General features: G+C 37.3%; 1 protein-coding gene across 3 annotated transcripts in view; it reads left to right on the top strand.

Moving 5' to 3' along the window:
* PRKG1 (protein kinase cGMP-dependent 1) overlaps nt 1-18,052 on the top strand; it is a 1,413,735-nt gene that overhangs the window by 382,277 nt on the left and 1,013,406 nt on the right. The window lies entirely within an intron of this gene.

Here is an 18,052-nt window from a genome sequence, read left to right as displayed (position 1 = left end):
GCTAGTGTTACAGATTAGAGAGGACGGCATGTGCGGGTGAGAGGCAAAATCATGTGTGGGTCAGAGATTTACAGCTCTTAGCAAAATGCCTGGCACATGTTTATCTCAATACATATTTATCTAATGAAAACTAAATTTTTAACCAGAATACTTTGGGTTGGAAGTGACAGAAATGCATCAGAAACTGACTTAAAGTTTGAATATATTGGGTCATGTAACAGAGAAATCCAGGAACAGCGCTGGCTTTAGGCATGACTGGATCAATATACTTACAGGGTTAGGGATTTCTAACTCTCAACTCTGCTTTGTTGTGTGTTAGCTTTTGTTCTTTGTGAGCTCCCTGCTTTTCTGGCACATTCTACCAGCTTAGCCAACTCTGCAGAAAGAAAGCTCATTTTTTTTTTTTTTTCCACCAAGTTCTGAGTAACTACCAGGATTCAGTCTGCCAGGAAAAACTTGAAACATTCCACCATTCCTGAACCATTCGCTGTGATTCTGATGAACTAGGCTCTTCCCTAGAATCAGGGGCAGTGAGCATAGTGCTCACCAGCCTACACTTAAACAAAACCTAAGGGGATAAGGAGGAGGTTAGATTCAAAGAAAATCAGGGTTCTTTTGCCAAAAGAGAGGAGTATGGATGCTAGGCTGGTAAATTTAATATATGTCCCCTATTGGAATTAGGAGGAAGGCTAACGAGCTAAAGCCTGGACCTAGAGTATACTCACATTTCCAAGGCAGGAAGAAGGTGGGGACAGTGAAGGGGAAACAAATGAATCCACAGGGAAGGCTTATGGATGACCACGAAGCACAGACGGGAGCTAATCGGGTCCATTTCTTGATATGTGACTTCTGTGTAAGGCTTCTCCAGACATGACAGGACCCCAAAATGGCATGTTCCCTTGGATAAAATGTAACAATATCTCCATCCCTGCAGGGTAGGTTCTTTTTCAGTAATTTAGACATACAGCAAAACATTCAAAAGTCGAGATTGTGGTAAAATAATAGCTACTTTTACCATTCTTATGTCTTTGGTTACCAGATTCAAAGCATGTGACTTCGACATTTTAAGAAGAGACAACATCCTAAATAAATGATTTTCTTTCTGGCTTTTATAGCTCAGGGTTTTCAAAGGGAAGTGGACACATGTCAGTACCTAATGATTCAAAGCTTCTATTTCTTTATTTTCTTTATATATTTTAAGGCCTACCCAGTCATTGCTTAACTTCAGCCCAGCAGAAGCTGGCCTTGCTCTATTGTCACTCTGCCTTTCAGCTTCCACTGTGCATTCTGCTTCCTCCTCTGTGAGGTGTAAATCCTGCCACAGTCTAGTCAGTGGAGGATGGGTCGGTACTCCTGCTTCAATGACTGTGTGGCCACAGTCAGAAAATATTTTGTTGGGTCATCAGAGCTCTCAGAACCCTTACTGGCATATAGTAAGTGCTCAACAAATATATGTGGTTATTAATATTACTGTCACGATTCTTATTACAAATCTACCCACTTGGCAAATGCCAGCAATCAGTGCATTACTCCGTGAAGGAAACCACTCCTTTGTGATCTTATTTTTCTCCAGGAAATGCATTGCGGATCTCAGGAAAGAGTGAGTCCCTTTAGTGCTAGCCAGATCACTGTTCTTTGATGTGAACCTCACGTTCAATATTTTACTTTTTGAATATTCCTTCTTGTTTCTGCTTTTAGTCATTTCAATGCATTTTGGTTTGGATCCACATTTTATAGTTTTTAGGGCTATATGGTGCCCCCTGCCAAGTGCTTGTATGTTTGGCTTATTTCTTAAGACACATTTACTATATGAAAAGTGTAAAATTTAAAATACAGCATATTTTTGTACATGGGTGTGTTTCTATATATGTGTGTACCTATATATATACACACTTATACGTATATGCATATACTCACATATGTACAATCATCAGTTGTTACCTAAAGCTTTCATGAGAATGAGGTTTTAGGCATGCCATTTCTTGTGAAGAAAATCGGTTAGCAGATATCTCAAGGATGTATTTTTTCTTGAAAAATATACTCATAACAACAGCTGTGATTATTCCCGTTTACTTTGTCCTTACCATGTGCTGAGAACTGTGCTAAGTAATTTACATACATTGTCTTATTTCATTTTACCTCTACAGTAACCCTATGGGTTGGTATCAACCCTTTTGTCTTTTTGTTTTTGTTTTTTTGAGATGGAGTTTCACTCTTGTTGCCCAGGCTGGAGTGCAGTAGCACAATCTTGGCTCACTGCAACCTCTGCCTCCTGGGTTCAAGCAATTCTCCTGCTTCAGCCTCCTGAGTAGCTGGGATTATAGGTGTGTGTCACCACGCCCGTCTAATTTTTGTATTTTTTTAGTAGTGACAGGGTTTCACCATGTTGTCCAGGCTGGTCTCGAACTCCTAACCTCAGATGATCCACCCACCTTGGCCTCCCAAAGTGCTGCGATTACAGGCGTGAGCCACCGCGCCTGGCCCTCATCCCTTTTTTATATGTGTGGGTGCTGAGAAGCTGAGATGTGAATTATAGCCAGGCCCCATATGGAGGTGTCTCTGTATAAACTATGAAAACATTTTATAGGTTTTAGGGCTATGTAGTCACCCCTCCTAAGTGCTTATATGCTTGACTTATTTATTATGACCCATTTAGTTTATGCAAATTGTGAAATCTAAAATATAGTACATTTCTGTACATTGGTGTTTTTCTATATATGTATACATATGTATATACACACACATATGCATACACTCACATGTGTGCAACCACCAGTTCTTACCTAACATTTTAATTAGAGTGAGGTTGTGATCATGCTCTTACTGATTGCGTGAACTGCTGCCTGCCAGTTCCATTGCTCTTCACTCCATTGGAAACAGCTCCATACTTCAATTAAAGCACCATATGAGCCAGAAAACCGCTATTAATAAAAAATATTCCATGGAATAGAAAGCATTTATTAAATTGCTATTCTGATTTAGTTTTGTGATGCTTGGATATTAGAATATGAGATCAATAGCCATTTATATGAAAGGGGTTTGTAAAACATTTTTATATACATTTTTTATTTTTTCTGAAGATTTTTTAGCATGTATGTTTTACTCTCCTGGATGATTATTTTCTCACGTTGTGCTACAATTTTTAAAAAAAATTTTTATTCCTTTGGGTAATACCAATGGTCTCTCTAGGGAATTTAAAAAGAGTCTGGATATATTGCATAAATGGTGTATTTCTAGACTAGCACTAATGACTGGGAAATACAGTGACTTTGAGAGCATGCCCTGCAAAAATGCTTGTGGTGAAATGCAGATTGCTCCAATTTCCTGCTGAAATGTCCATCTCTGCAGGGAGTGCTACTTTCCAGGGTTATACCATCAGAAATCAATTCTGCTCATGGAGATTATTAAAGACTCAGAGCAAATACCAAGTCCGAAATCAATGTGATGTGATTATACTTATCTGTATAAGTACCGACAATTTTTGGTCACCAAGAAATTATATGAATTTTAAAAAATGGTTTAGGTGAGACTTAGCCATCAGAAACTAATTTGATTTCTAAGAGAGAATATTTAGAATGTAGATTTTAGCAAGCACCATAATATATGAGACAAGAACACTTTGTGTCTGTTTCTTATTTGATAAGAACTGTGCTGTTCTTTCTTTAAAACTGCAGTTTACAAAATATGTCATAACTTAAACTGGCATATATAAGCGTGATGTGGCAAATGTTCCTCAGCAAATTTTCAAGGGATTGGAACATTTCCCAACCTTTTCCAAGCAAAGATATAAAGTATATTCTTTTGGAATCCCAAAGGAAGATATTATTAAATACAAATGGAGAGAATTTTGAAATTATTGAACAGGCTGTTTATATTTCTTCCCTATCCAAAGTTTTAGTATTATTATTTTCAATGGGTCATCAGATTTTACAGAGAAAGATTAATTTTTTAAAAAACTTTTGTTACATTTGGAAAATTTTGGATTGCAACAGTTCTAGATTCTGAGATATTCCTAGAGCCTAAAATCAAATATCTGTATTTCTCCAGATTAATTTTGTTTGGGGTATTATGAAATAGTTGCAAGGAAAAAAGTACTCATCACATCCTTTCACTGTATTTTCTTTTCCAAAAATGAACCCAAATAGTTGAAATCTAAGATAGTGAATAGAATTTGAACCATTTCAGTGATAAACAATATAACTGTTGAAACAAAGCTAACATGTACATATCCAAGAAAAATTTCCAGGCACATGTCTATTTTCAGTCTTGTCTAGGTTCATCCCATTTATGCCAGGTAAAGATCAAGTTTTGTTTTTGTTGTTTTTGGTCTAATGCAAAGAATATCTTAAGAACGCATTCTTTGGCAGCTTATTATACACTGTACATTAGCCCCAATATTTTATTTTATTCTCATCATTCTCTAAAGCAGAGGTTTAGAACAAATGTCTTCAGGGCTTGGCAGGGGAAGTATGTGACTGAAGGTGGGGATTGTTGCAAACTGATCCCCTGTTTGAAATGATCAGCAGCTACTCAGCTTCAGCAGAGTGTCGGTAGATGGGAATTTAAAGCCAGTGTGGTTAGGATTTTCTAATTTTTTTTTTTTTTTTTGAGATGGAGTCTGGCTCTGTCGCCCAGGCTGGAATGCAGTGGTGCAATCTCGGCTCACTGCAAGCTCCGCCTCCCGGGTTCACGCCATTCTCCTGCCTCAGCCTCCCGAGTAGCTGGGACTACAGGCGCCCGCCACTATGCCCGGCTAAATTTTTGTGTTTTTAGTAGAGACGGGGTTTCACTGTGTTAGCCAGGATGGTCTCAATCTCCTGACCTCGTGATCCGCCCACCTCGGCCTCCCAAAGTGCTGGGATTACAGGTTTGAGCCACCGTGCCCGGCCAGGACGTTCTAATTTTTTAAAAGGAAATATAAATTACTTTATTATTATGATTAATGTGAAATATTCTGATTTCTATATGCTATGGACTAATTAAATTTTTAAAAATAATGCATAGACTGATAAAACGTATTTGTGAGCCACATGTGACCCGAGGATCACCGATCATCAAATTCTTGACTAAAGCATGACACCATATGACACCCTTATCAAATAATATTTATTGAGATCTTGAGTGTTCTCTGGCAGGTCTTCTGATGTTTGTTAGCAGTGGCTTGCTCTGCCTGGTTCTTTGCTCCTGAATCTCCGTTTCCCTTAATTAATTCCATTTTATTGCCTGTCTAAGGATGAAATTCTTGAATTAAAAAGAAATAGTTTGACATAGTATAAAGCCCATGTATTATCCCATTCTCTCGCTGCTATTAAAAACTACCTGAGGCTGGGTCGTTTATAAAGAAAAGAGGCTTAATTGACTCACAGTTCCACAGGCTTAACAGTAAGCATGGCTTGGAGGCCTCCGGAAACTTACGATCGTGGCAGAAGGGGAAGGAGAAGCAAAGCATGTCTTCTCATGGCAACAGAAAAGAAAGAGAGAGAAGGGGGAAGTGCCCACACTTTTAAACCATCAGATCTCATGAAAACTCACTCAAAATCACTAAAATAGCAAGGGGGCAATCTGGCCCCATGATCCAATCGCCTCCCATCAAGCCCCTCCCTGACACATGGAGATTACAATTTGACACGAGATTTGGATGGGGACACAGAACTAAACTCTATCAGCCCACATAAGAGTCCTTGATCTTATTATTAATCTAGTGCTGTTAGCAAGGATTCTTTCTTCTTCCTGAGAAAAGTCTTTATCTTATATTCCACTTTTAGAGATTTGTACTCTGTCTTATTTTATTTACTGTTCCTAAAAAATCACACCCAGAACACAAGCCTTTGTAGGATGGGGGCTTCCATTGATAAACTTGGTATGGTTAGGGTTTAATGTTCAACCCTTTTTCTGCAAGCTTATAGTTTGAGCCCTTCAGTTATTTAACAGGCCTCATTGATGCCAATTTCCTGACTTCCTCAATCTTCATTGTCTCTTTCTAAAATTTCTTGATTTTCAAGTCTCTTTGTTTCATGTTGATATCAACGATATCCCAGTGACTTGCCTTTCCAGTTTTTGTTTGTTTGTTTGTTTGTTTTTTCTGGATTCTGGGTTCTACATGCCTGGCTGGACTTTTAGTTACAGCTCTTTCCGCCTCAGTGGTGAAGTTGCTTCTTGGCTGTCTCAGCTTCCAGACATTGCTCTAATTAACCCATTCATATCTGTGGTAGCATCAGGCAAAACTCCTTGGGAAGGTATTACTTATAGAACTGCTTTTATTATGGAAACACTGTAAACAAAAACAAGGAAGAATAAAATCTTGCTCTCTTTATGTCCTCATGCAATTCAAATGGACTTGTTCTTATCCAAAAGTTACTGTGCATGTAACGTATATGATAAAGTAGATTGGTGGTTATTTCATTAGTATAGTCCATTGATACAAGAAAAGGAGTGATATTTTTTAAATTTCCTGCTGATTTATGAAAGAATAAATGCTAGTGCTAGTTGAATAAGGTAACAACCTATTAAAATGCTCTTGTAGAGTTGAAAGAGAAGAGTTAGAGTTTATTAGAATGATTAGGATATTAACTGTTAAAATTCCCTTTTAGAGTGTCACATCACTTTGGGATTATTCTCAAATATGGTAATCCATAATATATTATAATTTGAATCAGTGAACTTGAAGAACAGCCCCAAAGAACTGAACATTGATATGGAAATTTTCTTTGAAAACTAGGTTTTAAATTCCAAATTCCAGAAAGCTTAAACTGATTTTCATGGAACTTCCATCACTCATGTCATGTTGATTCATTTTGTTTTTGAGGAAAGACGAATATTATCAATGAATTGTTTCATCCTTCTTTTGTCTTTTCTTTGCCCACCTGTATGAGATTGAAAAGAGTGAACAGTAAATTGCCAAAAAGCTTTGAACCTGGTGTATGTCAAGAGCATAAGTAAATTCTCCATTAAAGATATTTGAAGGTTGCATCCAAAATGTTGATTGAGTATGCTCCAGGAACTTTAACTACAATGATGTAGCAAACAAAATTCTCGAATTGTTGACTGTAAATTGAGCCTTCTCTGGCTTCATATATTGTGTACCATGTCCTGTAAAAGCTTGGTTCAGAAGATAGAGAAGTTCCTATTTCAAAGTATGTCAAAGAGATACATAAACATACAAATAATAATATGTGTATGTATGGAAGTACAATGTGAAAAATATACATGGACATGTATTAGTATTCACATATGTATCACGGTATTCTGTGGCAAATGGGCTACACATTAGTTGGTTTGACTGTGTGTCCTCTTTTTATTGCTTATCTCTGGAAATCTTTGGTAAGATTCCATAGCACTTGGGCTTTGGTTTGTAAGAACTTAATGTTTGATGGCATGGGGATATGGCATGGGTGTATGTTTGGAATCTTCAAGTAATAGTGATTATAAGGAAATATGACTTTAAACAAAATCAAAGAGAACCAGACATGAGACATGTCTTTGAATGTTGTCTTCATAGTAATACCTTGGAAGCTACGCATTTAATCCAGAGGGCTTTCATGAACAGTTTTGCATATATTTGGGAATTGTCCTTTTAAGTTGTAAGTATATCTTAAAATTATTTTCAATGGTGGCAATTATTCACCCTTTCAAGATAAATGTGATCTTCAAAAAGAGTAAAATGATACAGGATGTCAATGCTGAAAAATAAGGTAAGCTATAAAAACAGATAAAAACAGGTTTCAGATAATGAGGCTACTTTTCTTATATAACCAATAAGAGAGTTGTGCATGCAATTCTTTTTTAAAAAAAAAAAAGAAATTCAAACATGTTCTGGGCAACATCAGTGTCAATGAATAAGTACATGTTTTTCCAAAGTGATTTTTTAAGGTAAAACACTTATTTGGGTATATAAGTTAATTAATTTTTATTTTTCTGCTTCCTGGAGACAGTAGTAGTAGTGAGGAGATAAATATGAATAGAGACAAGATAACATACAAAGACTACTGCTAGGGTTGCCAGATAAAGGGTTGGATGCCCAGCTGAATTAGAATTTCAGAGAGACAACAAATAATTTTTAGTCTAATTTTATAAGTATGTTCAATGCAATATTTGGACATACTTATGCTAAAAAAATTCTTTGTTGAAATTCAAGTTTAATGGGAATCTCTTATTTTAAGTTGCTAAATCTGGCAACCCCCTTAATGTTTATCAGTAGTTATATTTATTTTATTTTATTTTATTATTTTATTTTATGTTTGGAGAAACACCTGTAGAATATTTTCTATGTAACGATGTGACCCTACATCTTGTGGAAGTTACAGAGTACATGCCTTCCTCAGAGTCTACACTTTAGCAGAGAAAATAAGAAATATGTGGTTAACCATATTTTGAGAGAAATTGAAGTGAGTGCTCCAGGAGAAGTACAATGACCATTCAGAGATAAAGAGGTTACTTCTGGTTGAGAAAACCATGGAAGGGACAATTGAGTTGGTATTAACATTAGCCCGAAAGGATTAACAGGTTTTTACCCACCTGGAGATAGGGAGGAAAGGGCACATCCAGGTAAGAGAGCAGCACTGGAAAACTCATTCATTTGGAAAATGATTGGGTGTATTTAGGGAACTACAGTTTGTTTAGAGCAGTGGTTCTCAAACTTCAGCACACATCAGAGTCATCTAGAAGACTTGTCAAAAATACAAGTTTTTGGGACCCCTAACTAGAGTTTCTGGCTCAGTAGGTCCCTATGGGGAAATAATGTGCATTTTTAACAAGTTCTCAGGTGATGCTGATGCTGCCAGTATGTGGACCACAGTTAGGGAACCATGAAATAGAATGCAGCTCTGGGAACTAGTGGAAGATGAGGTTGGGAAGTTGGTTGGGGTCCTGAGGGCCTTGTCTGTCTTGCTCAGGAGCTTGAGTTTTGTTTAATAGGCAGTGGGGGAGCCACTAAGGCTGGTGATCAAGGTGACGTAAAAGAGTTGTACTTCAGAAATATTTATCTGGTGGTAGTGTATGGGATTGATTGAAAGGAGTAGCGACAGACTAGAGAAAAAAGGCTAGGTAAGTAGCTGTTACATTAGACGGAACAGGAAGTCAAAAGCCCAAACTGGAGAAGTAATATCAGAATGGACGGATGCTTCTAAGAACTACTTGTTATCTGTATAAGTGTTAGAGAATCAGGCAGTAGATTTTCTTTAGCAGACTCTTTCTTCCTGAGAAGCCAGTTTCAAAACTGATAAGAATTTGGTTTTCCAAGATTGCTTAAAGTTTTGAGAAAATAGTTACTGAAGTTTTTAAATTAAATAAGCAGCTTTTGCCTGTTTGGTTACAACAGAGCTTTCTCATTAAACAGTAATCAGTTAAAGTACGGGCTGTTTTTTATTAAAACAGAATGGAATACTTGCACGCAGCACAAAGGTCAATGCATAAAGCTGAACAGAAAAATTGATAGACACACAATGTGGTTTCACAGATTGTGTCATTAACATCTTATTTCAATTCACAAGGAATACATCCTGTGTCTTTAAGACGTATTTCTGAGGGCAGCTCTATTTTCTATACTCAATTATTTATTTAACTCCTATTTAGTTGTAACATTTCTTATAGGCCAATATCTGCCAGAACCTATCATAGGATCTGATTTAGATATATAAACAAAGTAAAACATTCCTTTCTTAGGAGCGACATTTAAATGAGCTAAAAACTGATATGGAAGGGGTGTTAAAGAATCACAATCAATGCTGGTCACCAACTCCACTAACCATGATTAGCATTGCTGAAAATTAGCTCTGTTGCTGCCGACATGAAACTTACTAATTTTCACCCCTGTTTCTTAGTAAATTTTAATTAGTTTTTTTCTATGAAAATTCTATGTGTATTTCCAAAAACAACATGGGAAAGATATAAAGAATAACATAATGATCACACGTAATTACATAATCTTACCAATCAGAGAAACATTAAACACTTTGGTGTATATGCCTCCCTATAGTGTATATGATTTTGTGACCCGATTTTTGTTAACATCATATAAACTTTCTTATGCCAATTATTATTCTTTGAAAACACAGTTTATATAGCATCATATAAAATATAATAAGTTACTACATAAGTAAAAATATTAGGTGTCTTTCAGTTTTTACTATGTTAAATATTTCTGCAAAATATATCTTTATATCTGAATCTTTCTGCTCTTCCTTGACGGTTTATTTCTATCAGATAATTTCATATACTAAGCTGGTTTGCTACAGAAACATAAAGTGGAAAAAGACACCTTATTCAACATATGGTGCTGGGATAACAGCAAGCCACATGTAGAAGAATGAAACTGGTCCTCATCTCTCACCTTATACAAAAATCAACTCAAGATGGTTCAAAGACTTAAATCTAAGGCCTGAAACCATAAAAATTCTGGAAGATAACATTGGGAAAACTCTTCTAATTGGTGTAGTCAAAGAATTCATGACCAAGAACCCAAAAGCAAATGCAAACATAAATGAATGGGACCTAATTAAAATAAAAAGCTTCTGCTCAGCAAAAGAAATAATCATCAGACAACACACAGAGTGGGAGAAAATATTTGCAAACTATACATCTGACAAACGACTAACATCCAGAATTATCAGGGGAAATTCAGCCAGATATCAGGCGAAATTCACCCCCAATATTTCACATAGGTTCTTTTCTATTTTCCCTAAGTGTCGACCAGTCTGAGAAATAAAGGGACAGAGTACAAAAGAGAGAAATTTTTAAGCTGGGTGTCCGGGGGAGACATCACATGTCAGCAGGTTCCGTGATGCCCCACAAGCCACAAAACCAGCAAGTTTTTATTAGTGATTTTCAAAAGGGGAGGGAGTGTACGAATAGAGTGTGGGTCACAGAGATCACAAGGCAAATGGAGGCAGGGCGAGATCACAGGACCACAGGACCGGGGTGAAATTAAAATTGCTAATGAAGTTTGGGGCACGCATTGTCATTGATAACATCTTATCAGGAGACAGGGTTTGAGAGCAACCGGTCTGACCACAATTTATTAGGCAGGAATTTCCTAGTCCTAATAAGCCTGGGAGTGCTACGGGAGACTGGGGCTTATTTCATCCCTACAGCTGCAACCATAAAAGACAGCTGCCCCTGAAGCGGCCATTTCAGAGGCCTACCCTCAGGGATGAATTCTCTTTCTCAGGGATGTTCCTTGCTGAGAAAAAGAATTCAGGGATATTTCTCCCATTTGCTTTTGAAAGAAGAGAAATATGGCTCTGTTCTGCCCGGCTCACCAGCAGTCAGAGTTTATAAGGTTATCTCTCTTGTTCCCTGTACATTGCTGTTATCCTGTTCTTTTTTCAAGGTGCCCAGATTTCATATTGTTTAAACACACATGCTCTACAAACAATTTGTACAGTTAACGCAATCATCACAGGGTCCTGAGTTGACATACATCCTCCTCAGCTTACGAAAATGACAGGATTAAGAGATTAAAGTAAAGACAGGCATAGGAAATCACAAGGGTATTGACTGGGGAAGTGATAGTTGTCCATGAAATCTTCACAATTTATGTTCAGAGATTCAGTAAAGACTGGCATAAGACATTATAAAAGTATTAATTTGGGGAACTAATAAATGTCCTTCAAATCTTCACCATCCACATTCTTCTGCCATGGCTTCAGCCAGTCCTTCCATTCGGGGTCCCTGACTTCCTACAACACAGAATCTTCAAGGAACTCAAAGAAATCAGCAAGGAAAAAACAATCCTATCAAAAAGTGGGCAAAGGGCATGAATGAACAATTCTCAAAAGAAGATATACAAATAGCCAACAAACATATGAAAAAATCCTCAACATCACTAATTATCAGGGAAATGCAAATTAAAACCACAATGAGATACCACTTGACTTCTGTAAGAATGGCAACAATTTAAAAAAATTAAAAATATTTAATAATATTTATTATTAAAAACATTTAATAATGTTGGCATGGATGTGGTAAAAAGCATTTACACTGCTAGTGGGAATGTAAACTAGTATAATCACTGTGGAAAACACTATGGAGATTCCTTAAATAACTAAAATAGAATACCATTTAATCCACTGCTGGGTATCTACCCAAAGGAAAAAATGTCATTGTATAAAAAAGGCACATGCACATGCATGTTTATAGCAGCACAACTTGCAATTGCAGAAGTATGGAACCAACTTAAATACCCATCAACCAACGAATGGATAAAGAAAATATATTATGTATACAACATGGAATACTATTCAGCCATAAAATGGAATGAAATAATGGCATTTGCAGCAACTTGGATGGAGTTGGAGACCATTATTCTAAGTGAAGTAACTCAGGGATGGAAAACCAAATATCGTATATTCTCACTTACAAGTGGAAGTTAAACTATGAGGATACAAAGGCATAAGAATGATATAAGGGACTTTAGGGACTCAGGCGGAAGTGTTGGAGGGGGATGAGGACTAAAAGACTACATGTTGGGTACAGTACACACTGCTAGAGTGACAGGTCCACCAAAATCTCAGAAATCACCACTAATGAACTTATCCATGTAAACAGAAACCAACTCTTCCCCAAAAACTATTGAAATAAAAAAGGAATCAAATGCTATCTTTAAAAAGATAAATGAATAATTTATTGTTAGATACAACATTTTAATGCAGTTTGGATCAGGGCTTTCCAACATGTTTCACTTCAGTGCACATAGAAAACCACAGAGATTGCTCACAGCTTGAGGTGAAGGAGGTCAGTATTTTGACTGTCTGTAACCAATAACTACATACTCAGGCTGAGGCCAGATTATCAAGGTTTTTTATTCTGTCCTTGGCATTCTTGTTTGTTGATAGCTTATGCTTGTAGAAGGGGAGACTAATTTCACAGTATTATTAATATATCATTACATCTAGATTTGGAAAATGTATTCATGCCTTACTTTATATCAAATGGACATAGGTTATGATTGAAATATTTAGGGTGGCTAAAATATTGATTTGTTAACCTATTTAATGGCAAAATTAATGCACTGATTTTTAAAAGGTAGATTATCTTTGTGACAGCAAGCTCTGATCATTCATTCATTTTGGATTTTTTAAGAGTAATTTGGTGGAGGATCATCTAAATTACTTAGATTTTTGGACATCTTATGCCTTCAAATACCTTTCCATAGTTAAATACCCCCTTTGAAGTTATTATGCTTATAAAATTTCCAAGCCATTCACTAAAATCAAGTTCATAACGTGAATTGGAGGGATTTAATGGGTGGATCACATAGTGAGTTACTCCTGGATCACTCAACAGATTGGAAACTGTGAGTAGATCACAAGGATTCATGCAAGCAGGATTTAAATCTTTCTGGTTTTGACTGTTGTATGCTTTTCTCTCAGAAAAAAATCAGTTTTTTAAAAATAACTGATAAAAATCAACCCTTTCCATGACTTGTGAGCTTCCCATCCGATCTGCACCAATTCCACTCCTTTGTCAATTTGGTTGGTGTCCGCAACCCTCCACTCCCTAGTTGTCATGAAACTGAGAAAACCGAGTTGCCTCTTTTGAGGGAAAATGTAAGGGAATCTAGACTAGGAAGTTACAAGCAGCAGAAAAATGTGATAGTTTATTGATCCAATTCTATCAAACATATAACAGGCAGAAAAAGGAGAGCACATTCTAATGACTACTTAGATCTGAGAATTATTGGCTTTGCAAAGATTTTAGAGATCCTCCTTCTTAACCTAATTGTTTTGTCAGTGAGAAATCTAAAACCTTGAGTCATTGAACTCATTTAGGATCATCCAACAGCGTTAGGATCATCCAAGAGCTGAGGACCTACATCTCCTACGTGGCCATACAGCTGTGAAGAAAGGAATGTCTACACTTGTAATAAATGTCTGTGGTATGAAGAGAAGCTATATATGACTAGATGGTTGGGGGGAGTAAAAAAGTTCGCTGATTGGCTATTTTATCCTATTGAAGAAGAAATATGATTTTTTTTTTTACAATTCTTTTCAGCCTGGTCATCTAAATTCTTTCCTTGCCAAAAGTGTTTAGTTCCATCTGTTTCATCTAGTTTCCCATGGATACAGAGCTCTAATTGTATAACAAAATCCAAAGGGAAATTGGGTTTGCTTACGGAAAATCTCTTTGTGACAAACTTTGCAAAAAGTTTTGTCCTATAAATTGAGATGTGCTTATATTAGTAATATTATGGATATAAGATATATCACTTAGACACTGAGCCTTTAAAGTAATTTAAAGTGATTAACTTTAAATGGGGTTTTCAGATCTAGATGGCTTTTACTCTCACAGAATATTTTCAAAATATTTTAAATCTATGGTCTAATATGATTGGGAAAATCTGAATATTACTCTCATGTGTTCTTCTGCATACTTCCTTAAAGTAGTCTGGGTTAGTCTGCTGAGAATGATGGTTTCCAGCTTCATCCATGTCCCTGCAAAGGGCATGAACTCACCCTTTTTATGGCTGCATAGTATTCCATGGTGTATATGTACCACATTTTCTTTATCCAGTCTATCATTGATGGGCATTTGGGTTGGTTACAAGTCTTTGCTATTGTGAATAGTGCTGCAATAAACATACATGTGCATGTGTCTTTATAGTAGAATGATTTATAATCCTTTGGGTATATACCCAGTTATGGGGTTGCTGGGTCAAATGGTATTTCTGGTTCTAGATCCTTGAAGAATGGCCACACTGTCCTCCACAATGGTTGAACAAATTTACACTCCCACGAACAGTGTAAAAGTGTTCCTATTTCTCCACATCCTCTCCAGTATCTGTTGTTTCCTGACTTTTTAATGATCTCCATTCTAACTGGTGTGAAATGGTATCTCATTGTGGTTTTGATTTGCATTTCTCTAATGACCAGTGATGATTAGCTTTTTTTCATATGTTTGTTGGCTGCATAAGTGTCTTCTTTTGAAAAGTGTCTGTTCATTTCCTTTGCCCACTTTTTGATGGGGTTGTTGAAAACCAAACACCACATGTTCTCATTCATGTTGAACAATGAGAACACGTGGACACAGGGAGGGGAACATCACACACTGGGCTTGTTGTGGGGTGGGGGGCTAGGGGAGGGATAGCATTAGGAGAAATGCCTAATGTAGATGATGGGTTGATGGGTGCAGCAAGCCACCATGGCATGTGTATACCTATGTAACAAACCTGCACATTCTGCACATGTATCCCAGAACTTAAAGTTTGTGGTTTTTTTTTTTTTTTTAAAGTAGTTTGGGTTAGCCAGAGGCTCTTCTCCACTTTAAGGTTATAAAGAAATGTAGTTAGAGTCAAAAATTAGTAGAAAGGGAGGATGAGAAGTGAACAGGACAAATGGTTGCATGCTTCATGTTCTAGGGCTCCTTGGCCTTTTCCCAGCTGGGTGAACATCTGCAGTAGCGTGGTCAGGAAATTTGCCTTAGTCTTGGCAATCTCAAAGGATGCAGCCCAGCCTCTGTGCGGGTGATCCATATTTTAATTAGCTGGGATTGTTTCCAGTGTCTCCCTGGGGAATCTCCTCCCTTTTAATAAGGCTAGCTTAACATAAATAGGATCCATCTGAGAATGAACCAGAAGTCTTGGCTTTGCTCTGAGCCCAACTGCAATAATATAATAACACTGTCATGGCTTATATTAGAATCCTAAGTTCACCCTCTTCTAAGCTGAAAGTAGCCATATCAAAATTAGCCTGTAGTGTTAGAAGAGTCAGGCAGGAAGTACACAACTACTATTCACTTTTTCCATTGACAGACATAAAGTTGAATTTATATATTTTTTGTTGTATCAAAAAAGTGCCCTTGCTTCTGCATCACTGGGCATGGAGTCTTCTTAAGCATTAAGAGTTCACATTTGATGTTTGTAGAAGTGTTGCGTGAAATCCCTGCTATCTTTCTTTCTGCAGAACAGCCAAATTTGATATGAATGACCATCAAAATCAGAAGGCTAGACATCGTGGCTCATACCTGTAAACCCAGCCCTTTGGAAAGCTGAGGAAGGAGGATTGCTGGAGCCCAGGAATTTGAGACTAACCTGGGCAACATGACAAAACTCCATCTCTTCCAAAAAAAAAAAAAAAAAAAAGGCAAAAATTAGCTTGTTGTGCTGGCATGCACCTGTAGTCCCAGCTACTTGGGAGGCTGAGAGGTGGGAGGATCGCTGGAGTCCAGGAGGTCGAGGCTACAGTGAGCCATGATCGCGCCACTGGGTTCCCACCTGGGTGACAGAGAGAGACCCTGTCTCTAAATAAATAAATAATAAAATAAAATCAGAAGCAGTAATCTGGCAGTTTTTAAACCTAGTCCAGCTCAAAGATGGGCTCAGTGGCCAGCTCAGTCAAATGTAACTAGTTGCCAACATTTAAACACTGGGACATCTCACATAAGAAGACAGATTTCTAACTTCTAAAATTTGCAGAGTGTGGCAACCCTTGGCCCACATTTCTACGTGACAATATCTGGCTGGGGAAGAGAAACTGGAACTTCCTCATCAGATGAATCCTGTACACTTTCATACACCACAGTTCCCCATCTGGCTGCTTTGGATGTTTATACAACCCACCTTATGCTTTCGGCACTGGATCTCAGGATATAAGCAATAGTTTCCTGAGTAGACAGCATGAGGCGCCTGCGCAGGTTAGATCTACGTTAAATCCCAGATCCTCTCTTTTCCAAAGATGGAATGTGTACAAATCTCCAAGCCTCCATGAGCTTTGGCATTCGCATCTATTAATAAGGCAGGTTTCTTCCCAGGTTTGTTGTGAGCTTTAAATAAAATACCATTCATGTAGAGCCCAAATTTATGTCCTCCTCATATTAAATGCTCAGTGAATATTTATTATCCTTCCACCTTCCTGATGTCATAATTTTTTTTCTGGCTATTTATATTGAAGTGGGAGTATTTGCTGCTGTTAACTTTGAAAATTTGCTTTGGAACTACTACCTCAAAGTAATCACCACTTTCAATGATAAAACACTATGGTCATCCTTGAAAACCATTGCTGCTCTTTCCTTTCCTAGATCCTGTAGACTTCTGAGAACTTGTTATATATCACCTTATAACTTTCACGTCCACTGAAAGTTGCATTTTGACTTTGATTTGGATTCCACTGAAGTTTGATTACTGCACACTAAAAAATTGCCCTGAAATGAAAATGAGAAGAATCAAGTAATAATTGTTCTAAGTGCAATTGAAACATTGTATCTCCTAGTCATTCTCTCTGAGCCTCAGTTTCCCCAGCCATGAAATTGGGATGACAGTGTTTTACAAAGTAGTAAATAGAGTAATGCTAGCTCCAACAGGGCATAAATCCCAAAATGTCCGTGCTCAACACTATAGAAAGTTATTGATCAATCATGTTAGAGTGGTGAGTGTTTGAAGAGAGAGCAGGACTGCTCTTCATGCAGTGGCTGATGCTATCTTACAACACATCTTAAAAAGTTAAAAATCCATTCCTAGTTCCTAAAGGGAAACAGACAATGGAGAAAAATTATGTGAGAAATTATTATGGGTCAAGTTTGGAAGAGTTGCACTTTATTTCACTCATACTTAACTGCAAAAAAGTGGGCAGTATAGTCCCTCTCTATGGACAGGGGAGTACAAACACATGGAGGATGGATAGTTGTCTCTGCCACAACAAGCAATGCTGTGAGAGTTGAAACTCCACCATACCTGCTTCCTGGAGGCTTTCAGCAAGTGGTGGCTGCTCTTGCTTTGCTGCTATTGCAATGGTGTTATTGTCATTATTAGGCCTTAAAGTGCCGTGAATGACTCAGCCTTTCTGACAGGAAAATTGAAATTAAATTCGATAGCTAGTGGCCTGGAATTTGAGGTTCTCTAAGAGTGGAAAGGGTAAAGTATTGGACATGACATCCTTATTTATCTGAGGACCACACTTGTCAAAATAAAGTCCTATGTTTTTTCCCACGTTATAAAGTTGTCTTTATTGTCTACCATCATCTTTCCCAGCTCTTATATAATTTTAATTGCCTATGAGGTTTAGAGTTCAAGATAAAAGCCAGAATGTGAAAATGATCTTTATGTCACTAATATACTGGTAAA

This window comes from Gorilla gorilla, chromosome 8 (genome assembly GCF_029281585.2).
Source record: "Gorilla gorilla gorilla isolate KB3781 chromosome 8, NHGRI_mGorGor1-v2.1_pri, whole genome shotgun sequence".
NCBI classification, from domain to species: Eukaryota; Metazoa; Chordata; class Mammalia; order Primates; family Hominidae; genus Gorilla; species Gorilla gorilla.
This window is presented reverse-complemented; position numbering and strand designations above follow the sequence as displayed.